The 27,366-nt window shown below is 44.3% G+C and overlaps 1 protein-coding gene across 3 annotated transcripts in view; it reads left to right on the top strand.

The window, feature by feature from the left end:
* The first annotated feature begins 3,158 nt into the window (after positions 1-3,158).
* The window catches only part of LOC119660349, a 585,741-nt gene continuing 561,533 nt past the window's right edge, over positions 3,159-27,366 (top strand). For all 3 annotated transcript variants that reach the window (XM_038068845.1, XM_038068843.1, XM_038068844.1), the window contains exon 1: positions 3,159-4,039. The gene's annotated coding sequence lies outside the window, so the exon portion shown is untranslated. The remainder of the gene's footprint in view (positions 4,040-27,366) is intronic.

The raw sequence follows: 27,366 nt of genomic DNA on the forward strand, positions 1-27,366 counted from the left end.
GCACAAGTTGATGAACCACTTGGTGCAACTGGTCGCCTTCAAATTTAATCAATTCGGCTGTAATTCCATCGGCTCCTGGCGACTTATGATTTTTTAGCCGATGAATTGTACGGGCTGCTTCTCCTAAACTTGGTGGTGGCAGTATTTGTCCGTCGTCTTCAGTTGGCGTGACCTCCAACTCGCCGATGTTCTGGTTGTTCAGTAATTCATGAAAGTACTCAACACATCGATCCAATATGCCCATTCTGTCGGAAATCAGATTTCCTTCATTGTCTCGGCAGGATGAGCATCGTGGTGTATAAGGCTTCATCCTGCTGACTTGTTGGTAAAACTTCCGCACCTGGTGCGGTTGCTCCCTGTACTTTTCTGGTTCCCAAACTTCGCGTTCTTTGAGAATGCAGCATTACTCGGTATGCGGCATTCTTTCGTTCCGTTGCTAGCTTACATTCATCGTCAAACCAGCCGTTCCGACTCCTTTTGCGGCTGGGGCCAAACATATTTGTGGCCGTATCCATGATGACGTTCTTCAGGTGATTGTCAAGATCACTTGTTGATGCTTCATCTCCAGGTCCTCTGTTGACTGCGGTTATCGCGGCATCCATTTCCCTCTTATAGGTGTCGCAGCGGTTTGTCTTGTGGATGGCTTCAGTGTTCACTCTCACCTGATTGTCAGAGGGGATTCTAGGTGGTATTGTTATTCGAGCTCGGAGCATCATGCCAACGAGATAGTGATCCGAGTCTATATTGGCCCCCCTATATGTTCTGACATTCATCAAGGCTGAGAGGTGGCGGTGTTCGATCAACACGTGGTCAATTTAGTTGAAAGTGGTCCCGTCTGGAGAGGCCCACGTATGTTTGTGGACCGCTTTCCGCGCAAACCAGGTACTTCCAACAAGCATTTCGTGTGACCCTGGTAATTGAATAATCCGCAGTCCGTTATCATTTGTTTTTTCGTGTAAGCTATGGGGCGAACGTATTGCCTGAATACGGGCTCCTTCCCTACTTGGCTATTAAAATCCCCAAGTATGATTTTAATATCATATCTGGGACAGGCTTCGAGGGTTCGTTCAACTGCGCCGAGAAGGATACCTTCTCCGACTCTGCAGTCTCCCCTGTAGGGGCTTATATTTCTTAACTTGCCTCGCAAGCCCAGAGTGCATAGGCGTTCGCTTATGTTTTCAAAGTCGATAACAGCAGGTTTCATTTTTTGGCTGACTAAGAAACCTACTCCGGGAACATGGTTTACTGGATGACCGCTATAATATATGGTGTAGTGGCTCTTCTCCAGGAAACCGGTCCCTGTCCATCGCATTTCTTGTAACGCTGTTATAGCCCTATATTGGGACAGGGTAACGGCTAGCTGCTCATCAGCTTTATCTCTGTACAGGGAGCGCGCGTTCCATGAGAAAATGCGCAAATCGTTAATCCGTAGTCGTTGCCGGGTTCGTCGTTGTAAGATCCATCCTGTCCGAGGCTCCTGTCGTGGCTTCGTAACATCGATTTTCCGTGTAGGGTTGTCAGCCCTACCCAACCCCCAACCTGGAGGACCAGTTGGTACAATTTGTCCCGTTTTTAGACGCGGGAGACTCGCCTTAATCCTTCTCCGTCTGCAGCTTTTCGTTAAAAAAGAGCTCCCAGCGGTCACCACGTGGAGGTGGAGATAGGGTTTGATAGTAGAGCTGTTGGTGTTGGTTCAGCAGGCATTTTCCAGGTTTTATGCTCCATCGTGGGTACCAATCCACGTTTCGCCCTGGGACCTGTACTACCCTGTGACCATTGAGAGAAGGATCCCCCGAAGAATTTTTGGCCCCCCTACATGAGGATGGACGATTCCGTAGCCTACATAATGACGAAATCTATGAGCGAGGATAAAATCCAGCTCAATAGGTTGGCGGATCTCGGCTCCAAAACCGAGATGTCTGGAGTTCCTTATTAAGGCAGGCTTGGACCGGATACCGGTTCTTGCGCCGTTGATGATAATATGGATTATAATTTAGAATCAAGAACGGTAGCTTGATTTCATAATCAAACTCGTTTTCTCCTGGCTTGAAATATTTATTTGTGACAAGTTTGACAATCCTTCTCAATATTAAGGCTTTGCTATGTTATGAAGTTTCCCAGAACACCTTCCCAAAAGTTTCAAATCTTTCCTTCAAATGACACAAAAAAAAAAATCGATTTTGTTTTATACAAAACTTTGAAAATCAGATACTCAAGTATCTGGTCTAGCTTCATGAAGGGAGGAGTCCTGGCAGCCGTCAGTACATAATCGTCGCTGAGCTGTTTATGACATTGAGATGCAGAGCTGACATATATTTTTGCAGTTGCATGCAGTTTGATAAGATTCTGGTCAGGGATTAAAACGGGAAAGGTACCTTAGTATTTTGAGGCCCTTTTTAGACAACCTCTGGAGCTTCTGTCGTTTCAAAAGTGAAACACTTAGAATGTCATTTTCCCTCTTCTGAGCTGGCCTGAGCTGGTCACTACCTCAAATCAAAGGTGTAATTTGGTGTTTCTATGGCGGAAAATGATTTTTAAATCTTGAAATGGCTTGTGTATTGCTGATTTGACCCCTTTAAGCGCACGTACCCTATGGAATTCTATCCAGCTAAATTTCGAAAGAGTTTTCTTGTAATTGCGGATTACGAAATTCGAAAATGAATGTTTCCCAGACTTGGCAGCATCGCGGCAAAGTACGTGCAAAAATAGCCTTTGTGGCTCACAGCTGAGCTGAACATTGTAAAATCATATGTGATTACAGGGACGGTGCGCAGATGCGAAACTCGAAGTACATACTCTCATCTGTACACAATGGACTACATAAAGTAATCCCTGCAAACCTTATGCCGCTACAGAAAAGCTTTCAGTGGAGGAAAGTCATGTCAATCCGTAAAGGCGGCAATCAGCGAACTTTTCCCACCCTTTCTGCATTCCTTGGAGGGAAGCCCGCTTCAAGGATTCTCTCGTGTTCGCTCTCCATACTGTGCACGCACTTACATCGCTTAACTTACAAATGTGGAAATTTCGAAAATATGTGGGAAAAGCTTTTTTCGCATGCCTTACCTTCCGCAAGGCGAACTCTCTCAAAGCCAAAAAATTTTCCTGAATCGCGAAAGTTTTCCGAACGTTCGCTTCAGTCAGTTTTCCGAGTCGCTAAAAACTAGTTGTGCGGGGCGGAAACAGGAAGAATTACGCGCGCGAAGACAACCCCAACCACCTGAAAACAATAAAACCTCCAAGAAAAAGTGCTGACAAACAAAGTTGCAAAATCCTGATAATACCGAGTTCGGTTCGGTTTGCTGGTGGTCCGAGGTCCTTTTGCCTGATCTAGGAGTAGCTCCGGGATAGGTTCGCTGCTTCTTGCTGGTTGCGAATTCATAGACTTTCCTGAGACACTGACTCCTGTGCGGAGTGTCACACTACCGGTCCCAGGAAAGTAACGGAAACCGATTTCGCCATAGGTTAAAAGGTTAAGAAAAGTTGATTGCTCGAGGAGGAAGGGCACAAGGACGAGGACGGAGTGAAAGTAGCAGTGATAGATAGAAAACCGAGTTGGGGGCAACAGTGAACACGTCGTCCTTCCGGTGCCGGCGGCTGTCCTTTAAGGTGTGTTCTACCTAACGAAATAGGGTCGCTAAAAATAAGCATCCGAGGGTGGCGGTGATTCCTTCATTTACGATCCGTAGTGCAGTGCCGTATTGGGAAAGTGGCAATATCCGAAATATATATTCCAGTCAGAGTGCTCATAGTGTAGTTGCCCAAGAAAAGGAGTTGTGTATCCCATAGTGTGAATGTGATTGTGCCGTGGTCTCGCGTTTGGCAATAATGTACAAAGGACGTCTCTATCCTCGCCGAGAACCCTCATCATTGGGAGTGTATGTATATATGTATATATCCGTCTGAGTCAGTCAGCTGTACGTAAGCTGTGTGTGCTCCATCAATGAAATAGAGTCATTTCTCCGAAGACGAGTCACTTTTTTCGAGCAAGGATAACGACAGAAGCCAAGCTTCATCTTCGGTGCTCCAACGTCGAGTGTGGGTATGTAAAGAATTCTATTTAGCTCTGAATGTATTTCCCACATTTTTTTTATATAAATGGTCATGGTTTGTATCCTCTCAGAGATAAATTTCATTCCTGAAAATAACTTTTAGTCCTTCTGGGTGAAAGTTGTCTACGAGTCCTGTTCGGTGGATATTTATTCATTGAACTGTATTCATTCCTCGTTCTTATGGGCCTCCTCAAAAAGACGAAAAAAAAAACTGAAACGAGTCCTTTTTCTGTTCATTTTGAATTTGCAACCATATCCTTTCCCCTGCGGCAGATATGAAGGGAAATTTGTTCTTATCATCAGTTGGCGTCTCAAGTCGGCGTAGGTCCTGTTGGCTCGGGTAAAATTCTTTTTTGTTTTCCTTTTTGGGTGCAGTTAGGAGGGTGGCGCTATTGAAATTGCCTGCCGAGGATATATACATATTTTCGGAATTAATTGTTTTTTCTCGCTTATTCGGTTGGTAAAGTCGGTTGAACTGCTCGTCGGAATGAAGGAAAATAACTGCAGGCAATGTGTATGTGCATAATTAACAAAGGAAAATTAATTAGTACTTTGGAATCTTTTGGAGATTTTTCCGTCGGAATAGTGAGTTTGAGTCCTTTCAAAAGTTTAAAGTTTACTTAAGCAAAATATACTGTCATCCTTGCTGGTTTTTAGTAAGGCAGTCACAATGGAAAACCCTTTGCGGGTTGGGAAGGTTAATTCTACCTCCATGAAATTTGAATAAATTTATTTGTTACAGTCGTATTATCTACAGAAGGTCCTTTATTCTTTCTAAGGCGACTGGAGACGCATGTTCTTTGTATTCTATTGGATGAAACTGGGGATAATTCGACCGGTTGTTGATGGCTCTCCAAATAACTTACGAATACAAAGCTCAGGTCTCGTCTCTCATTCATAAGAAGATAAAGTAGATAAGAATCATCGCTAAGGGTTGAACGCTGCAGTATCTTCGCTATTAAGATTTTATTTACAAAGGATATCTTTTTGCCTCAGCTTTTCTGTTATTCATTCACTATTAGGTAGGACATTTTCTGAAAACATCAAAATCGTGGAAACATTACTGAATCAGGGGTCAAGCTGTGTTTGAACTGGGGTGAAAACAAGAGCTATATTTGAATTTTTACCGATTATTATTATTCTGTTAAGGGAAAATCGCACCGCATCCTTGAAGAACTATTGTGCCTTTTTACTGGTTATAGTGTACCTATTGATCATAGTATCTCAAGCAGGCCTGTAACCGTTAGGAACTTTAGTATGTTCCCTACTTCCAGATCTTTCAGCTTTGTATCTGGTATTAAGTGTTCTCCCAGATGTCTCGACCTACTTTGCACAAGTGCCGGACACTGCCCCAGGACGTGTATAGAGGTTTCGTCCTCCTCCTCACAAAACCTGCAGGCAGGTGATCGTTCAGCCGACAATGACCAATGAGAATTCCCACTATGATTCGGAGGTTCTTTTTGGTGAGGTTTAAGCAATCCTTTGTACGCAAGGGTTCGTATCCCCAATAAGCACCCTGGACTGCTCCATCCCTGGTAGGCCCGCCCAACATAGTTCCCCCAACCGTTTCTCTTCGTTTCTTAGATTCATAGCCATGAAGCCGTTTCCGATTCCACAGAAGGGTTCTGGTCCGTGTAAAGGCATCGCTGCTCCCTTTTTGGCTAGTTTATCCGCTGGCTCGTTGCCTTCAAACCCAGCATGGCCTGGAACCCAAAGTATCCAGACCTTATTGGACGAGCCGAGTGTATTCAGTCTCTCAAGGCATTCCCATACCAGTTTAGAGTTCACCTGGTTGGACCTAAATGCCTTGATCGCTGCTTGGCTATCGGTGGGAATAGCTATGTTCTGCCCCCTGTAGTTCCTTTGCAGATTATATATATATATATAGTATATATATAGTATATAGTATATAGTATAGTATATAGTATATTTCCGTCTGGAATATGCTAGTGCACCTGCTCATTGGCTCAAAGTACATTTTCCTTGGACCAGGGATGCGGTGGGCATGTCCTCATTGCCCCACTGATACACACTCAAGCCAGCCTTTGGAGCTTATGTAATTCCCTGCCTTGTGTGTTGAGTTCGGTTATTTCTGCCCAGATTACCGCTCCATAGGTAATCATTGGCCTTACTATTGCAGTATATATCCAAAGTAGTATCTTCGGGCTGCAACCCCATTTTTTTCCTGCTATGGATCTGCAAGTCATCAGAGCCCTCGTGGCTTTCCGACATGTGTCTTCGAGAGTAATTTTTAGTCTAGCGTAATTCCCAAATATTTGACTTCTGTTTCTCGTTTCACCTCCATATCATGTAATGTTGTGGCTCTCAGGTGATCCAGCTTACGCCTCTTAGTGAATGGTACGATGGTGGTTTTGGTTCGGTTGATCCGCAGTCCCACCTTCCTGCACTAGGCACTAGTAACCCTTAATCCAGTTTGGATTCTATCACATAGGGTATCTTCATATTTGCCCCTACAGATTAAAACAATGTCGTCCGCGGAGCCCTGGACTTGTATTCCAGTATTAGTTAACACGTCCAGGAGTTCATCCACTACCATACTCCACATCAGCGGCGATAGTACTCCACCCTGTGGACAGCCTTGAGTGGTGTTCATGATAATAGAATTTGTACCTGTTTGTACCTCTATTTGTCTGCTTTTTAGCATTTTGCCCATCCAGAGTGCCAGGGTGTTTCCCACTCCTTTGCGGCTCAGGGCATCCTGTATCTCTGTGTGCGATGTGTTGTCGAATGCTCTTTCGATATCCAAAAACGCGCACAGCGCAATTTCTTTTGTTTCTATGCCGTCCCGTAGTACCTCTGTCAGCTGATACAGAGCAGTTTCAGTTGACCGTCCTGCGCGGTAAGCGTGTTGACAGTGATGTAGGGGATTACGCTTTAGAACGTTAGTTCTAATATAGTTGTCTATGACCTTCTCCACCGTTTTGAGTACAAACGATGTTAGGCAGATTGGTCTGAAAGATTTAGGGTGAAAAGGATCCTTTTTACCTGCTTTCGGAATAAAGACCACTTTTGCCCGTCTCCATGCCCTTGGTATGTAACCCAATGCTATGCTCCCCCTTACCACCCTCAGAAGAGACTCTAAGATAATTCCTAGGCCTCTCTGGATAAGTGCTGGGAAAATGCCATCTACTCCGGGAGATTTCATTGGTTTAAAAGTTCCCACCGCCCATGTTAGCCTAGCTTCTGAGCATACCTCTTTTGCTAGTTTCCAACTCTCTTTCCTTCCCCTTTTATTCGTTGCTGGGGTGTCAGGCAGATTGTTGTCGCCTGCCACTGAGGGGTAAGACCCCGGGAAATGAGTTCTGAGAAGCAGGTGTACCCTGTCCTCCTCATTCTCGGTAAATGTCCCATCTTCCTTTTTCAAGCAGAAGAGGATATCCTCCGTCTTTGGCTACAGCCTTGTACAGCCTGGTTGCTTCTGTGATCTGTTCAATTCCTTCACAGAATTCCCTAAAGCTGTTCCGTTTCGCTTCCCTGATCGCGTTGCTATACGCAGTCAGTGCATTTTTATACCTCCGCCAGTCCCCGGTTTGTTTTGCCCGGTCAAAGAGTTTTCGTACCTCTATTCTCATTCTGGCTAGGTTCTTGGTCCACCATGGTACATCCCTTGATGACTTGACTGTCTTGGCCGGACAGCTGGCCTCATATGCCGAATCGGTCTATGGAAATTAAAATTTCTAATGGTTAGAATGGGGCAAGACTTTATCCAGGGTTATTTATCGATTGATATTTGAGGTAGGTTGCGGTTTCCTTAAAGAATGCTCAAAACGAAGTAGTTTATGTTTACCTAAAGTGTATAACATGAGATTAATTAAAAATGAGCCCTTCCTCCTCTTTTTCTTTAGCCTTTGTCTAGATTTAGTCGTGAACCTTTCAAATCACCATCCAGTGTATCAAACCACGGTTGTTTCGGACGGCCTTTTAGTCACTTACCAAGTACTTTTATGTTCAGACCAATCTTCGCAAGTGAATTCTTGTTAGCGCAAATGGCGTGACTCTACCTTCGAAGATGCCTCTCTGGCGATTTTTCCACGATTGATGCAACCGCATATTGGCCCCGAATATCCTCATTTCGGATGTGATCAGGGTGTGTTAGACCGCAAGTCCAATGCAACATTTTCATCTCCATTACAGCAAGACGCCGTTCATTGAGTTTAATATTCGACCAACAATCAGAACCATAGAGAGCGACAGGACGGACAACAGTACGTTTAATTTGAGATTCGCGACGTTCGTTGATACATCGATCACAGAGAACTCCAATTGTGGAACGCCACTTCATCTAGGTTGCGTTAATGCGTAAAGCAATCTCATAACGCAGCTCTATTGGCTGATAGCATTAATCAAAGATATTTAAATCGCTCAGTTCTGAACAGGTCGCTGCCACTGACAGTGATAGTGCCTGTTTTTTGGGGATCGGCCGACAAAAAAATTTGTATTATTCAGATTCAATCTGTGACCGTGTTGCATGAGGCGATTATTCCATTTTTGGATAAGTTGTTCGAGATCGTTTTAGCTTTAAGAGGCTAGCAAAACATCATCTGCATAAAGCAGTCTATAGGGCGCTAGACTTTCAATGTCCGGTGTGACAGTGCCCATAGCAAGAAAAAAGAGGAGTGGTGGAAGGGCGCTTCCTTGAGGAACACCAACAAAGAAACGGAACGGTTTTGATACGCCACACTTCGAACTATACTTTTCTCATCGAGGTAGAGCAATTTAATGCAGTGCTCAAGCCGTTTCCGTAGTGCATACCAAATAAGATCGCGCGGAACTTTGCCAAATGCTTTCTCTATATCTAGAAATGCAATGTTAAGAGGACGATGCTTCTCGCGGTGTTTTTCCATGTGGTTGCGCCATTCTTGACAAACATGAATGCGTTCAAAAATCTTCATGGTACGGAACAGTAACCGGATCAGACCATCAGACTTCCTCTGTTTTTCCATATTGAAAAGATGGTGCTTTCTTGCCAGTCAAATGGAATAACCCTCCGGAATAACCCGGTTGTATAATTCACTAAGCTATAGGGTGCGGTCTGAGCTCTTCGCTTTGCAGAGTTCATATGCGATATCATCAGATCCTGTTGCGTTTCCCGATTTCATACGTTTTATTGCTTCCTTAAATTCAGTGGCGCTGACAGATGAAATTGCACTAAAGTGCTTGTGGTGCTGGAAGGTGAACAAATTCTTCCGTTGAAATCTTTTCGAAATATTCTCACCATCTATCCATCGTGGGACATCGTAAGCAAAGTACCTTCCTTGTCTATCTATATCATGTGTTCTATATCATGTGTACGTTGGTGTCAGTTTTTGACAAGTGGATACTGTCTCACCATTCTTTGCTTCCCCGTTAGCATTCTTGTAAATTTGCCAATTGGCCAGCGTTTTATTGTCGAGAAACTTATGGTAGAGGCGTTTCTTTTCACGGACCTTCAAATGAACATCATGATTCCAACAGGCACAGTATAGGTCTTTGCATTGAGAACTTACCAGAAGACATCTTTCTCGGCATCAGGTCGGCCTGTCTGTGGTGCGCATGCGGTAGAGGAATGAATAGCGCGATAAGTTGATGTAATGGTGAGCTTCATCAGTTGGCCATCAAAGCGTTCGTTTCCTTTATCGGCAACATGGAAATCCTCAAAGATGGCAATATCAACACCGTAGGGAGAGTGTGGGTTACCAGAATAATAATAATAATAATCGTGGTTTACCAGAATGGATAAGTTTATAGGCAGTGTTATATGATCGGTCGATCCAACCGCTTGAAATTTGCAAAATGGATTTCCAGATGACTACACTACCCTATGATTGGTCGGCTTTCCACCCGCAATGGTATCGACGCTATGTGCGCCCCATTTCTCTTCCAAATGAATGGGGAGTGAAGATGTTAGTTTTAGGATAGATTCGAGTGCCACAACGGTCGTAGTACTCCAGTAATACTTCGGTAACGAAACATTTGGATCTGTGCTAACAGATTCCTGATATAGTGCACCTTAAAGGGGAAGCAGTGTTGTCCGGATAGCTGAGTGGCTAGAGCACAAGGCTGTCATACGGAAGGTCACGGTTCAAATCTCACTGGTGGCAGTGGGATTTGTATCGTGATTTAACGTCAGATACCAGCCGACTCAGCTGTGAATGAGTACCTGAGTCAAATCAGGGTAATAATCTCAGGCGAGCGCAATGCTGACCACATTGCCGTTACGGTCTTGAATGAAGTGCTCTAACACGCTTCGAGGCTGTGATCCAACATGGATTGTTGGGCCAATGATTATTATTATTATTTTGGCAACGTATCATAGTGTTTATTGTAGAGCACAGATATCAATGCGCCTTTTCCAACGGGCTCTTGCGAACTCTTCCGTCTTTCCAGGCCGGATGCCAATATTTAGCGTGCAGACACGTATGTGTTTTGCTCGAACTAATTTACTTATGTCGTGATGTATCAAGAACTGCTGCCCATTTCTTGACAGGACCGGTCTGTCCTCTCGCGTTGGCTGAGGTGAACGCCCTAGCATTCCTCTGAGGCCTAAAATCTTTCAACGCGATTATTTTGTATCTAACGACTTTGGATGTATTTTCTTGGCCGGCCTGTCGCGGGATCTGTCAGCAGAAGAGATCAGGTAGGATTTAACATAGTAAAATATATTTATTTATGTCTTTCAATGATCTCTCGATTTTATTTTTGTTTTACTGGGGATAGTACAAAGTACATTATCTCAAACCCTCCTCCTTTGTTTGGGCTTTCAACTGACAAGGATATAAGCAGTTGTAGCCAAAGGGCTCTAACAATTTTGACAGTACTTCGAGATAATAAATAATGCATATCTCGCCAAATCAGTTCTGGTTGAAGGTGCTACGGGAGAAAAGTTTTCAAAAGTCTATTCTGCATTATACGGAATGGACTTGTCCATCTGACTTACATTTTTTTCAGATTTACCATACCTACCAAGCAAGCTTAACTTATAAGACGCATTGTAGTATAACTATCAGACCTGTCTTTTATTGAAATCCCCCCGTTGTCCCGACCAGCTCGGGCATCTAAATTGGAGATGCTACCAATAGCCTACTAGATGTGCGACAACCCCCTTTTGAGGAAAAAGTGAAAATACTACTCAAATACTCATCATCATCATCAACGGCGCAACAACCGGTATCCGGTCTAGGCCTGCTTTAATAAGGAATTCCTGACATCCCGGTTTTGCGCCGAGGTCCACCAATTCGATATCCCTAAAAGCTGTCTGGCGTCCTGACCTACGCCATCGCTCCATCTTAGGCAGGCCCTGCCTTATCTTCTTTTTCTACCATAGATACATTTTTCGGGCTGGATCATTCTCATCCATACGGATTAAGTGACGCGCCCACCGTAACCTATTGAGCCGGATTTTATCCATAACCGGACGGTCATGGTATCGCTCATAGATTTCATCGTTGTGTAGGCTACGGAATCGTCCATCCTCATGTAGGGTTCCAAAAATTCCTCGGAGGATTCTTCTCTCGAATGCGGCTAAGAGTTCGTAGTTTTTCTTGCTAAGAACCTAAGTCTCCGAGGATTACATGAGGACTGGCAAGATCATTGTCTTGTACAGTAAGAGCTTTGATCCTATGATGAGACGTTTCCCGCGGAACAGTTTTTGTAAGCTGAAATAGGCTCTGTTGGCTGACAACAACCGTGCGCGGATTTCATCATCGTAGCTGTTATCGGTTGTGATTTTCGACCCTAGATAGGAGAAATTATCAACGGTCTCAAAGTTGTATTCTCCTATCCTTATTCTTCCCGTTATGACCAGTGCGGTTCGATGTTGTTGATTGGTTGGTTTTCGGTGCTGACGTTGCCACCATATATTTTGTCTTGCCTTCATTGATGTGCAGCCCAAGGCAGTTTGTACGTCTCGGGTGGTTCTTCCCATGATGTTGATATCGTCAGCATAGGCCAGTAGTTGGGTCAACTTAAATATGATCGTACCTCTCGCATTTACCTCAGCATCACGGATCACTTTCTCAAGGACCAGGTAAAAGAGGACGCATGATAGGGCATCCCCTTGTCGTAGACCGTTGTTGATGTCGAATGGTCTTGAGAGTGATCCTGCTACTTTTATCTGGCCTCGCACATTGGTCAGGGTCTGCCTAGTGAGCCTTATTAATTTCGTCGGGATACCGAAATCTCTCATGACCGTATACAGTTTTACCCTGGCTATGCTATCATAGGCGGCTTTAAAGTCGATGAAGAGCTGATGCATTTGATGTCCATATTCCAACAGTTTTTCCATCGCTTCCCGCACAGAGAAAATCTGATCTGTTGCTGATTTGTCTGGAGTAAAGCCTCTTTGGTATGGGCGCCTGATGTTCTGGGCGTCTGGGGCTATCTGGCCTAGCAAGATAGCGGAGAATATCTTATAGCAACGTGATACCTCTATAATTGCTGCACTGTGTGATATCCCCCTTTTTATGTATGAGACAGATAATGCCTCGTTGCCAATCGTCAGGCATTGATTCGCTGTCCCATACCTTGAGCACAAGTTGATGAACCACTTGGTGTAACTCGTCGCCTCGATATTTAACCAATTCGGCTGTAATTCCACCGGCTCCTGGCGAGTTATGATTTTTTAGCCGATGAATTGCACGGACTGTTTCTCCTAAATTTGGTGGTAGCAGTATTTGTCCGTCGTATTCAGTTGGCGGGACCTCCAATTCGCTGATGTTCTGGTTGTTCAGTAGCTCATCAAAGTACTCAACCCATCGCTCCAATATGCCCATTCTGTCGCAAATCAGATTTCCCTCTTTGTCTGGGCAGGATCAGCGTCGAGGTGTATTAGGCTTCATCCTGCTGACTTGTTGGTAAAACTTCCGCGCCTGGTGCGGTTGTTCGCTGTACTTTTCTAGTTCACAGACTTGTTGGTTCTCCCAGGCTTCCTTTTCCGTCTGTGAAATCGCTTCTCCGCTCGACGGATTTCGTGATAAGTCTCTGCGCGTGCCTGCGTTCTTTGAGAATGCAACATTTCTCGGTATGGGACATTCTTCCGTTCCATTGCTAGCTTACATTCATCGTCAAACCAGCCGTTCCGACTCCTTTTGCGGCTGGGGCCAAGCATGTTTATGCCGTACCAATAATAATGTTCTTCAGGTGCTTGTGAAGATCATTTTTGGATGCTTCATCTCCAGGTCGTCTGTTAACTGCGGTTATTGCGGCATCCATTTCCCTCTTATAGGTGTCGCGGAGGGTTGTGTTGCGGTTAGCTCTCACCTCATTGTCAGAGGGGATTCTCGGTGTTGTTGTTATTCGCTCGTTACTAAGCCGACGAAATACACATTTCCTCGATATTCTGGCCAATCTGTCAATTATACCCATAGGGTCCTAAATCACATTTCTCTCTTTGTTTCGACAGAGTGAGCAGCGAGATGACAATTCATCGCGCCGATTGATTGATGTTAGAACATCTGTTGGTTCCTCCAGGCTTCCCTTTTTTGTTTGTGAAGTTGTTTCTCTCCTCGGCGGACTTTGTGGCGAATCTCGTCGCGTGACTCGTTCTTTGTGACTTCTTACAACCATTAACGTACCAGTCGTCTCGACTGCGACTGGAGTCAAATATGTTTGTGGCCGTACCAATGGTTTCAGATGGTTGTGAAGATCTTTTGTTGACACTTTAGCTCGAGAGCATCTGTTAGTTATTGCGGTTGCTGCGGTATTCATTTCCCCCTTACAGGTAGCCCGGTGTACCTGGTTATGGATGGCTTCAGTGTTGACTCTCACCTGATTATGAGAGTCGATTCAAGGTGGTGTTATTATTGTAGCCCGGAGCAGTGATGCCAACGTGATAGTGATTCCAGTCTATATTGGTTCCCTATATATTCTGACGCTCATAAAGGCTGAAAGGGGGTTCCGCGCAAACCAGATACATCCAACAACCAGTTCGGGTGACACTGTGGTTGAACAATCTCCAGACCGCTTCCATTGGTAATTTAAATGCAAGCTTTTGGAGCCGACGTATCACCTAAATATAGTCGCGGTTTTTACTTAGAGGTATAAACCATCGTGTCCTTGCACGAAAATTGGGTTTTGAATCCTTAAGAATATGCTTATAGACTGGATTTTATTTCAGCAAAATAAGCTGGAATTAATGGTCTGTGGGTACCTGGTATTCTGCTAAAAGATTATTGACTCTCCCCAATATGGACCCGTTCCTACTCGCACCATCAACTCCGCTTCTAGTTTAGCCAACAGAATTCCAACCAGCGCAATGTAATCTACTTCAATGGAACTACTTTGGAATTCGCCCAAAGCTGTCCCAAAGCTGTAGTACTACCCTCAAGTACCTGTGCACGTACATGGAGGTGTTTCACTCGAACTGAACTCCATTCATTTCGCTCCTGTTTTAATTTCATTTCGTGGGTGAGCAGAAATATTCCGAAAAAGGCTTTTGTGAGGCAAGCCCCCCCGAAGCATTAAGTAGGGCAAAATTCCAGCAACTGAGTATGTCTGGTATTGTCAATTAATTTGCTTAATTGTTCCCTTCTCTGAAATATTTCAAAGAAATCATGAAATTGAAAAAGATACCGAATACGTACTCCTCCCCAGGCTTTACCACCATCCCAGTTGCATAGAGTCCCAATAAAACAATCTAATTCTCATGCATACTCAGAAAGTCATTGCTTCTTTTATGATCCTTGCAGATTACGTTGGATGAGTTTCAAAATTATTTGCCGGCTTTTTTACGACTTATTGGAATGAATAAGTTATAAGTGAACGTGCAATAATTTTCATGGCAAATGAATATTGAGTTTTAATAAAACATGCGAGTGTTTTCCACCAAGACTGAAAGTTTGGACGTAAATAAAGCCATTTGATTGGAAAACAACCACGCTTTGTTGTTCATTTTGTTTGGCGCATGTGCCAGCTTGGCGTGATTTGTGATTAAATATGCCAGAAGAAGAAATATTTGAGTAATTTTGAAAATTAGCTCGTAAAAAGTGAAAAGTGGTGCAAAACGCGTACGTTATTTATGGAGCCAGTGGGGCTTTACTCTAGTCCCGGAATATAAGGCATATTTTAAGTGGGATAATGTCATGCATATATGCCTAAAACACTTGACATTTTGTAATCTGATATTTTTTCTTGCTTCATAGTAAGGGTGCATGCCCTCCCGTCACTACTTTGAGAAAATGTCCAATATGGCAGTGTCGAGGTAAGTTCTGTCCTCCACCATGAAAAGTCCTACATTGGGCTCCAAAGCATGAAGGAATTGTACATGCTACAGTCGCGTACGTTCAGTTCGGCCTGTCAGTTTCGCCGAAAGAGTCCGCAATACACCCGGCCGTTGGTTGAACCGAAAGTACCATCTTGTATCGGCGAGCCCCAATATCACTAGTTCAACTCTGGAAGTGAAAGGCCTCCAGGCGAGAATTTGAGATATTTCTGTGTGTGAGCTCATAACCTAAACAACCATGAAACCCTCGCTCATAGCTTAAACAAACACGTCTGGCCAAATCATTTTTCGTTCGGTCCCCTGAACAGTCAAAACTGACAGACTAATTGCATCTTATCCACTTTACGGCCGCCAGTCAAATGCTTAACTGACAGATCGAACTGTTCGGGGATGGCAGGCTTTAGGAGGGCTGAGCTGCTGGCATACAAACTCTCAATATTTTAGTTGCAAATAAACCCTACATATTGGCATGCCGGCCCTTCCAAGTGCCCGTCATTTTAGGAGCTTGCCTATAGGGCCAAAACATGGAACTAAGTTTTATATATTCTACCAATTTTAACGAAAAAATATAATTTTTGTGTGTTGTTTTTTTTTTTTAGAGGTGGAAATCTTTAAAACACTAGCCCCAGGGATAATTTGCTCTAAAATTATGGGATCTTCGCCCACAAAGATCACCCTCAATAAGCTGTCAATTATATCTCCCAATCCAGTAACTTGTTTAGCGTATTTCAGCTCTGCATTTATAGGGGAAAGACCATGTAGTCTACTTCGTTACCCTATTTGACTTTGGTGTGGAAACTGCAAACTCCGGGATAAATTTAAGGAGGGTTTCTAGTCAATTTCATAAAAAACATAGTAACATGCTATAATTATTTGTTGAGGACGCTGGGAGTCCTGAGTCCGCACCCACTTGGTGAGGGAAGCAACTTTTTTCCTCTTTTGTAGTCCACGGATTTCTCTTTTTTGGATTAAACATCAAAAAACAGTTTTCCAAAAAAAAGAAAAAGTTGGCTGACTTCGTCCAGGGCAGAGGCAACTCATCAGACGCTGCCTCACCTCTGCCTTGAGGGCAGTGAGACCTTGAATTAACTTAATTTGAGCAGATATCGTTATGAAGAAATTTTGAGGGATAGATACCGTATAGAGGCAGCTTTATTATTTTTTTCAGATTTTTTGGTTGGGTAGTTTCTGAGAATTGGTCCATTAAAGAAGTCGTTACTTTCAATTCCCCGCACTCCTCGTGTTTTCAACAAATGTGAAAATTAAGACTGGCTTCGGAAAATACTCATCAAGACGTTTCATTTGATACCCAACAAACCTATATTCGGTGTAAAAAAAAAATTACACTCCTCTTTAGCATGTATGAGGAACACAATGTAGAACGATATAATTTGATGCATGGGCTCCCGTTCACAGTTCCAACCTTCTCACCAAATTTCGTATTAATCGGTATAGCTGTTTCTGAGAAAAGTGCGTGTGGTAAACAGACAGACGGACAAACATACAGGCAGACAGGCAGCTTTATTGCGACTCAGATGAGGGCCATAAAGAATACCGACCAACCAGTGGGGTACCATAAGAATCAGTCCTTATTGTGGAATATTATGTATAACGCAGTGCTAACGTTGCGTCTCCCTGGCGGTGTCACCTTTATTGGATTCGTAGATGACGTCGGAATTACAATCGTAGCAAGCCACGTTGAAGACATCGCCAACGAAGCAATATGGCAGATAAAGTCGGCAAGGTATCTATCACTGATAGAATGGCAAAAACGATGGGACGGGAGTAAGAAAGGACGCTGGACTCATAGGTTGATACCGAATGTTGAAGGCAGGACTAAACGAAGGCATAGTAACGTGGGCTATGATTTGACGCAGTTCCAAGGCGGACAAGCTGGTTCTCGAGGATTCCTCCACCGATTTGGCCATGATGATTCTCCGAACTGCCAGATTTGCGAGTCCGTAACGGAGGATGCGGAGCATGCACTTTTCTGTTGACCAAGGCAACGTACAGAATGGAAATGGAAGCGGTAGCCAACATCCATTTATCAGCGGAAAGAGTGGAGAATATGTTGAGAGGAGAAGTTTAGAAGGAAGAAAGAGAGGGAGAGGATGACCATCTCGAATAACAGTTAAATACTAATCCAGCCCCGCGACATAATACCATAAGGCAGGCCCGCGGGTAGAGTGAAAGGAGAAGAAGGTGGTTTTAGTGGGTAAAAATCCCATATAACCGAATGGCAGAAGTCACCAGTAATTAAAAAAAAGACAGACGGGTAGAAGGACAGAGAGATTGGTGCTCCCACCTATCTTGCAGCTATAATCGATAGCTACCTGTGAGAACGGATGCTATGGTCTGATACCGATGATGGACCCAAGGAGTACGTCGTCTTCGCGGGTGTCCCACAGGGCTCTGTACTTTATTCACTACTGTCGAAGCGCACAAGTTGCAAGCGATCTCAAGCTTCCCACGTCCGAAAACTGTGAAGGAGTTGCGGAGGTTCTTGGGCATGCTAAACTTCTATCGTCGTTTTCTGCCCAAGGCCGCCCAACACCAGCTCGTTTTGAACGCGTGCTTGTCTGGCCCCAAAACAAAGGACACACGAGAGATTGTGTGGTCTGAAGAGACTATCCGCCCGTTCGACAAATCCCGACAGCAACTGGCTGATGCTATACTCTTGGCATTTTCTCGACAAGATGCACCCCTAGTCGTTTTTGTTGATGCCTCTGACATCGCAGTAGGTGCTGCTCTTTACCAAAAGGTAAACTAAGTCTGCCAGCCGTTGAGCTTGTTCTCCAGAGAGTTAAACCCCGCTCAACGGAACTGCAGCACTTACTATCGGGAACTGCTCGCCGCGAACTTGAGCATTAAGTACTTCCGCTTCTTCCTTGAAGGCAGGCCGTTCACAGTTTTCACGGACCATAAGTCTCTCACATATGCTTTGAAACAAAAGTCCGACAAAGCGTCCCCTCGTTAGCTTCGACATCTGAGCTTTATAAGCCAGTTTACGTCAGATATACAGCACGTGTTCGGCAAGGATAACATAGTTGCTGAAGCTTTATCACGTGTCTCCGAGGTTAACATCTCCGCCTCACTCGACTTCTCGGCTATTGCCAAGGCGCAGGAGGATGACGTAGTACTTCAGAGCCTCAAATTCAACCCCAAATACAAATTCCGGGAGTTGCCCATCTTCCGCTCGAACCTCTTTCTCTGCTGCGAAGACTCGGAAACGGAACCTCGGCCATACATTCCGGCCACCTTTCGCAAGGAAGTGTTTCACACCGTTCACGACTTAGCACATCCAGGCATCAGGACAACAAATAGTTCTGGCCCTCCATGAACAAGGATGTCAACTCCTGGGCTCATTCCTCCGCACTACCAAACGGTTTCACACCATACACCTAGACGTAGTAGGACCTTTGCGAGACTCGCACGATTACAAGTATTGCCTTACAATTATCGACAGGTTTACGCGGTGGCCTGAGGCAATACCTCTGAAGGAGATTACAGCGTAATCTTGTGTCGAGAGTGGATACCTCGCTTTGGCGTCCCTGCCTGATGACCACTATCACTGACCAGGGAATGCAATTTGAGTCCACCCTTTTCTCGGAGTTAGGAAAACTCCTAGGGTTTAAACGCCAGCGGACTACTGCATACTACCCGCAATCCAATGGGATGCTAGAACGTTGGCGCCGGACACTGAAAGCCGCCATTATGGCACGCGACGATCCGTCCTGGACTCAGGTCTTGCCTCTCGTCTTACTCGGCCTACGAACAACCCGCCGAGAGGTATTTGCTGGTAGCCGCGCGGAGCTGGTATACGGGGAGAACCCGAGACTCCCAAGTGATCCGGTCTTCGACAAGAGATCAGGTCTCACAGAGTCGGGATTGTTGCGTCTGCTGAGGGACAATCGTGGACGCTCCAAAGCCACACCTCCCACCTGAAATACATCCGTATCTTCCTGCGCTCCCAAGGAACTGGACTCGTCCTGGTCAGAACGGATCCTGTTCGGAAGCCGCTGCAGCCTCCTTATGAAGGCCCGTACTATGTTCTCGAGCGGAGAGAACATTTCTTTCAGCTCGAGATCGGGGGACACAGAAAGGCTGGCTCCTTGTCCAGGCTGAAGCCCGTTTGCGCCCTAAATCAACGTCACGTTCGCTTCGAAGAATAATGGGGAACACAGTCTTCGGGTTCGGTCGCTGAAACCCCTAGGTTTCATCTGGGGGGCGGGGTGATGTGGCGAAGCGGGCTTAGCAACATTTAAAATTTATTTATATCAACATAAAAAATAGTTGGGAGTTGGAAGTCTTGACCCCTTATCTTTAACTGATTTGTTTGGAACCCTAACGAAAATTGCAATAACGAAATGTTTGTTGAATGATTCAGTGGAGCTTCTTTGTATTTATGGTTTTCTTCTCGTTGTGTCTTCCATCTCCTTGTTTTTATTCGAAGCAATTATAGTTTGGTCGCTTAAATCATATCGGAAATGAACCTTCTTTTCAGCTATGGTAGATACAAATTATACGTATTTACATATGTACATGTGAGTCATAATATATGCGTCTTAGCAGCGAAAACAAAACACCCACATTAAGTGGAATAATCGTAAAATAAAATGTCGACTAAAAACAATCAGACTGGAAGGAAGAATTTGAAATTGTGCCAAACATCCACCATTTATCTTTCCCTTTTACTGGTGGTTATAAAATATTCTGTTTTATTTGCTTGGTCCCTGAAGGGAAGAAGTCTCAATGTTGGGACGACGTTGTACAAAATTTGAATTTGCATAATTAAAAAAAAAAAATGTGAAACAAAAGCTTCTGGACTGGATCTCCTTTTAGCCTGAGATATCTGTACAGAGACTTGGAGGCACACGAAAACAAGAGAGAAGGACACGAATAAATGTAAAGCACAATATTGCTGGGAAGTAACCAAATTTCGACACTCAAAAGAAACTTGGTCAATAACAATGGCCTGGTCCTCTTCAACGTCTGGACTGAAAGACCAGGACACGACAACTTTTCTACCACCATCTTGAAACTTACCATGTGATGATTCCAGCAATCTTACTTTGAAGCAATTTAACACAAAACTTTTCTTTACCATATCAGATTTGTTTGAAGGATAATAGAACAATGGGGATCTAGTCCTTTTTCTGTAACATCATTCCGCCAAGAAGTTAAGTTTATCATCTTACACTTTTGAACTGGAACAGGTTTTCAGGAACTGGTGTCTCTATTCATTGACTTGTTAACTTACCTGAAAATATAAAATACAAAGTTATACTTGGTTATTCTGAGTTGAATCATTTTTAAAATAAAGCTAAAATATTGAAAAGTGGAGAAGGAAGTTCGGGAACGGGAAGCTGGGCGCTTCAGGCATGAAAGATTTCGTGCATTTCTTATATAAAAATATTTGAGCGGACATTCGTTCCATTTATACCTAAGTTAAGAACGTAACTAACAGACTCAGCAAATATTACCTGAAAATGAATTCATGGAAACGTAACCATATGCTGCTGTTGGCACGCTAACAGTCCAAAAGACCTGACGCTACCCACGAAGTACACCAACAGGACTAACGGCAGGAACTTACCCTATGTTGCCAGAAACACACTATCGTTTCTGGTCAAAAACAGCCAAACACAAATTTACTAGGTTTGATTCATTGTTTTATGTAAAACAATACCTGATTCGAATCAAGTCGATGTCTGTCTGTCTGTCTTTTTTTCCGGAAGTTGGAAAGGTTTCAAAACCTATTGCTGGCTCCTGCCATGTTGGACTTTTACTCACTAAAACCACCACCTTCTCATTCCACTCTCCCCATCATCATCATCATCAACGGCGCAACAACCGGTATCCGGTCTAGGCCTGCCTTAATAAGGAACTCCAGACATCCCGGTTTTGCGCCGAGTTCCACCAATTCGACATCCCCAAAAGCTTTTTCTACCATAGATATTGCCCTTATAGACTTTCCGGGCTGGATTATCCTCATCCATACGGATTAAGTGACCCGCCCACCGTAACCTATTGAGCCGGATTTTATCCATAAACGGACGGTCATGGTATCGCTCATAGATTTCGTCATTGTGTAGGCTACGGAATCGTCCATTCTCATGTAGGGGGCCAAAAATTCTTCGGAGGATTCTTCTCTCGAAGGCGGCCAAGAGTTCGCAACTCTTCTTGCTAAGAACCCAAGTCTCCGAGGAATACATGAGGACTGGCAAGATCATTGTCTTGTGCAATAGGAGCTTTGACCCTATGGTGAGACGTTTCGAGTGGAACAGTTTTTGTAAGCTGAAATAGGTTCTGTTGGCTGACAACAACCGTGCGCGGATTTCATCATCGTAGCTGTTATCGGTTGTGATTTTCGACCCTAGACAGGAGGAAATATCAACAGTCTCAAAGTTGTGTTCTCCAATCTTTATTCTTCCCGGTTGACCAGTGCGGTTTGATGTTGTTGGTTGGTTGGTTTTCGGTGCTGACGTTGCCACCATATATTTTGTCTTGCCTTCATTTATGTGCAGCCGAAGATCTCGGGCCGCCTGCTCAATCTGGAGGAAGGCAGGATGTACGTCTCGGGTCGTTCTTCCCATGATGCCGATATCGTCAGCATAGGTCAATAGTTGGGTGGACTTAAAGAGGATCGTACCTCTTGCATTTACCTCAGCATCACGGATCACTGCGTTATGGATGGCTTCATTATTCACAGAGGGGATTGTAGGTGGTGTCGTAATTCGAGCTCGGAGCACCATGCATGCCAATGAGATAGTGTTCCGAGTCTATATTGCCCCCCCCCCCCCCTATATGTTCTGACATTCATCAAGGCTGAGAGGTGGCGGCGTTCAGTCAGCATGTGGTCAATTTGATTGAAAGCGGTCTCGTCTGCAGAGGCCCATGTATGTTTGGAAACCGTTTCCGCGCAAACCAGGTACTTCCAATAACCATTTCGTGTGATACTGCTAACTGGATAATGCGCAATCCGTTATCATTGGTATCCCTATGTAAGCTATGGGAGCCAACGTATCGCCTGAATAGGGGCTCCGTCCCTACTTAACTGTTGAAATCTCCAAATATGATTTTGATATCATACTTGAGATAGGCTTCGAGGGTCCGCTCAACTGCCTCGTGGAAGGTATCCTTTTTCGTACTCTGCAGTCTCCTCTGTAGGGGCGTGAACGTTTATGAGGCTTATATTTCTAAACTTGCCTAGCAAACACAGAGTGCACAGCCTTTCGCTTATATTTTCAAAGCCGATAACAGCAGGTTTCATTTTTTTGGCTTACTAACAAACCTATTTTGAGCACACTGCGTTCCTCACGCTGCTTTATCAGTGGTTTGATTCACAAGACGACAAACAGCGGCCGAGGTTGAGGTGCGATGATCGCAAAGAGAACGGTTTTGTAATTAGTGACGATGGTTTTACTATTTAATCTAGTAAATATAGAAAGGTGAGGCAATCGTTTGTTAAACCATGTAAACACATGTACAAGATCGCGGATGGCAGCAGAATCAACTATACGCTTGTCACCTTTATTGCGATCGGTTGAAACCCTTTTCTCTCATGGCAGCTGTTGCAGTCTGCCTTTTCATCGACATGACCATTAAGGTCGCCTGTAATGATGATATATGTTAGTCATCAGCAGGCACGTTACAGTTGTTTGAATCGAGAAGTTGTCAGAAGGCCTCTTTCTCGTCATCAGGTCGAGCTATCTGTGGTGCATATGCGGAGAAGAAGTAAATAGCGCGATCAGCTGATATGATGGTGAGCTTCATCAGTCGGTCATCAAATCTTTCGATATGGGTCGAATCTTCAGAGGTAGCAATGCCAACACCATATTGAGTGAGTGGGTTACCAAAATAGAGAAGTTTACAACCATTTTTACCACGTTCGTGTTCTTTGTCGCAGCTTTTGGCACCGGGCCGCCGAGTTTCTTGTAGAGCGCAAATATCAACGCGCCGTATCCGAATGGCTCTTGCGTCTTTCCAGTGAGGGTGCGAATATTTAGCGTGTATTTGTTGTGCTCAGACCAATTTACTTACGTCTTTTATCGACAGGACTCGCGCCCATTCTGCCGCGTTGAATGAGGTGAACGCCCTAGCATTTCTTCAAAGCTTAGGATATCTCAACACAATCATTTTGTTTTTAACGACATTGGATGCGTTTTTTCCTCAGCCTGTCGCTTAACCTGTCACCAGGAGAGACCAGGTAGGATTTAGCATAGTGGAATAATTCCAACATTTCATTTTTGTTTTACTGAGGATAGTACAAAGTACAGTGAGTGCTTGAGGGTTTTACGTGGGTACCTGTCGGGGATACTTAATTCCACTGTCTTCTTAAGACACGGATTGATTTTGTGACCACAATCAGAGCCCCGCTGTGACAATCAACAACTTTATCAGTCTATACCAAGCGCATGGCTTAGCATTCATACTGGTGAATGCAAGACCTACCTAACCTACCGAACTAAGGAGTACGACACCCGTGTTGAAACACAACACCACGCCGAGGCCCGAAGGTGTCTTCGCGCTTGAGCATAACCAACAACCCCCATGAAGCTCCCACTAGGGGGCCAACCACAAACAACCGAGCTGTACTCACATATAACGGGAGTTCACCCGAAGTATGAGAGTCTAGGTGCTATCCCGGTTCCCTTGGTACCAGTATGCCCCTGGTAAGGTTTCGTGACCAATTGCCACTTCAGATGAGTCCCCGCGCAGACTCGGGTCTGATCGCCCTGATTAGGCCTTTGGAGCATTCGCCTACTGCATCACGGTCGGCAAGCGTCTCCCGGTGCCACCACTATGGAGGTTCTCCTCGGCCACTTGGTTTTGGTTCAGCCGACAGGGTTGCCGCCCCGTCTTCCTCACCGCCACCTCTGAGCACCAGCACAAAGTGCAACAACATTTATATATATAAACATTGCTGGGCTTCTCCTTAGCATCTGATATACCCTTCTCTCTTACTAGACTCCGCCTTTTGATCGCTGATATTGGGCGTGGCGTTGGGTCTCACTTGTTTGTTGCTGAGGTTAGACTTATTCACTGAAGCGACCACGGATCGGCGAGGTTTTGTTTGACTGTAATCAGTCACATAACACCTGAATTGGGGATATATTTTTGACTCCCTTGTGTAGATACCTGCTGTTCTAAAAGTAGGATGAGTTCGAACAGGATGTGGCTCTTATCGTCACGCCCTAGCGACTTTGGTAAAGCTTTATTCGTTTCAGGGTAAAACGTACAGTTCCTCTTTTAAGTTGGGCTGTGTATGTTCATTACTTTTGTTGCATTATCATTTGCCTAACTCCAGAGATAGATGAATTGCGGCCATGCTTGTATTTCTCAAAGGAGCAGTACGGAATGTTTACCGAAAGGATTTGTGAACAGTCATAGATAGTAAAATACAGTACTTCCATAAATTCCAATAAATTTTGGGATCAAAGTTGGAAATCCAAATCCCTCCCAACTATAAATCATTTGAAATTAGTAGTCGAGCAATATCAGCAAATACCAACCACTGCAGCAAATTTGGGCTGCATTATTACGTCTCTTGGCAACAATCTCGTCGCAGGAATCAAATAATCACTTGCAATATATCAAAATACCTGAAGCTATTACACAGTTGACTTGCAATAAAGCCACTTTCCATAATTCCCGGCACAAAGGACGTACTCATGCCATGCAGAATATAACGTGCATGGGCGGGACGCTATCAATGATATACGGCGTTCAATATTTATCTGGAAGCACCGACCCAATACACACACATTAGGATAATCAAAATATTCGTATGCATAGCACAATAATCGCTTCCACGAAAACTTTCCTCAGGTAATATGATACATGCTGGAATGGAATCCTTTTGAGAATTCCATAAAATGCAAAAGCATATATATCTCCATCATACGAGACGGTGACTACCGTAACACAGGTAACATTATCCTAGATACTTTGCACAGTTCTTATCATAAAAAAGAAGCGAAAATCCATAGATATCTACATATTTCACGGAAAAGTCCCCGGCGAAAGACAGAAGACTTGAAACCCTTTTTTACAGGAAACCTTCGCGGGTTGTAAGAAAAATACGAAGGATATGAAACGGATACCAGGAACTTAGGAAGGATGATTTTTGCTGTCAGTATTTTCGGTATCCATTTTCTGTGAAATCCATATTTACGATTACGAGGATCGAGTGGGCGTCCATATGGTTTCCTAGTTTTGTCTTCCTTGAAGTTGCTTCCCTAGGGAGTGTGGGGGAGGCGGTAAGATATTTTAAACTTAAGCCCAATCGATGGAAGCTTTTCAGGGTCATTAGAGATATCAAGGGGGCTTTACTCTACTGGGGAATGTAATCTATTATATTTCACGTAAAAGACGAGTAGAGAATTTTCCCATTACCATACCCGCAAGCGGGGTCGAGTTGTTCCTAATACTTAGGGATTTAAGGATTTACTGATGCTACTTTCCTGATTTTAATTCATTTTCTGTGTGGGCGTGTGCGTATTAAAATTGTGGAAATTCCTTGCATTGCTACTTCGTTCGTTCCCAGCAAAGAAACTTTTCCTCGAATGCCCACCGCATTCTTCATATTCACCAAGCAACATTGCATCAATTTTCGGGAAACTGTTGAGAAACCTAACCACTAAGCCTAATCTGATGCAACTTCAAGGATAATTGTTATGTTACCGAATTAAGGGTAGTTAGAAGAAAGTTTCGAAATTGTTAATGCTACTTTGAATTGTGAAGAATTTTCCTCGGTTCCCCCTTCTCACTTTGAGGTAAATACCATATCTCTCAGTTCTATTTTCTTTTAAGAGCTCATTTCACTACTACTCATACCTTTGCAAAAGTCAAAAACAGATACTACCCAAGTACGCCCAGACTTTTGCATTCCACTGCCACAACCGTTTGCTATGTGGCCTGGGGATAACCAGTCTTAGAAGACGACCAGGGCTATATGGCGTAGAACATGTTATCATCATCATCATCATCATCAACGGCGCAACAACCGGTATTCGGTCTAGGCCTGCCTTAATAAGGAACTCCAGACATCCCGGTTTTGCGCCGAGGTCCACCAATTCGACATCCCTAAAAGCTCTCTGGTGTCCTGACCTACGCCATCACTCCATCTTAGGCAGGGTCCACATCGTCTTCTTTTTCTACCATAGATATTGCCCTTATAGACTTTGCGGGCGGGATCATCCTCATCCACACGGATTAAGTGACCCGTCCACCGTAACCTGTTGAGGCGGATTTTATCGTCACGGTATCGCTCATATATTTCGTCGTTATGTAGACTACGGAATCATCCATCCTCATGTAGGGAGCCAAAAATTCTTCGAAGGATTCTTCTCTCGAACGCCACCAGGAGTTCGCAATTCTTTTTGCTAAGAACCCAAGTCTCCGAGGAATACATGAGCACTGCAAGATCATAGTCTTGTACAGTAAGAGCTTTGACCCTATGGGAAGACGTTTCGAGCGAAACAGTTTTTGTAAGCTGAAATAAGCTCTGTTGGCTACCTACAACCGTACGCGGATTTCATCATCGTAGCTGTTATCGGTTGTGATTTTCGACCCTAGATCGGAGAAACTTTCAACGGTCTCACAGTTGTATTGTCCTATTTTTATTGTTCCCGTTTGACCAGTGCGGTTTGATGTAGTTGGTTGGTTGCTTTTCGGTGCTGACGTTGCCGCCATATATTTTGACTTGCCTTTATTGATGTGTAGCCCAAGATCTTTCGCAGCCCGCTCGATCTTGATGAAGGCAGTTTTTACGTCTCGGGTCGTTCTTCCCACGATGTCGATATCGTCAGCATAGGCCAGTAGTTGGGTGGACTTAAAGAGGATCGTACCCCTCGCGTTTACCTCAGCATCACGGATCACTTTCTTGAGGGCCAGGTTAAAGAGGACGCATGATAGGGCATCCCCTTGTCGTAGACCGTTGTTCATGTCGAATGGTCTTGAGAGTGATCCATCTGCTTTTATCTGGCTTCGCACTTTGGTCAGGGTCAGCCTAGTCAGTCTTATAAGTTTCGTCGGAATACCGAATTCTCTCATGGCCGTGTACAGTTTTACCCTGGCTATGCTATCATAGGCGGC

The sequence above is a fragment of the Hermetia illucens genome, chromosome 6 (assembly GCF_905115235.1).
Source record: "Hermetia illucens chromosome 6, iHerIll2.2.curated.20191125, whole genome shotgun sequence".
Classification (NCBI taxonomy): Eukaryota; Metazoa; Arthropoda; class Insecta; order Diptera; family Stratiomyidae; genus Hermetia; species Hermetia illucens.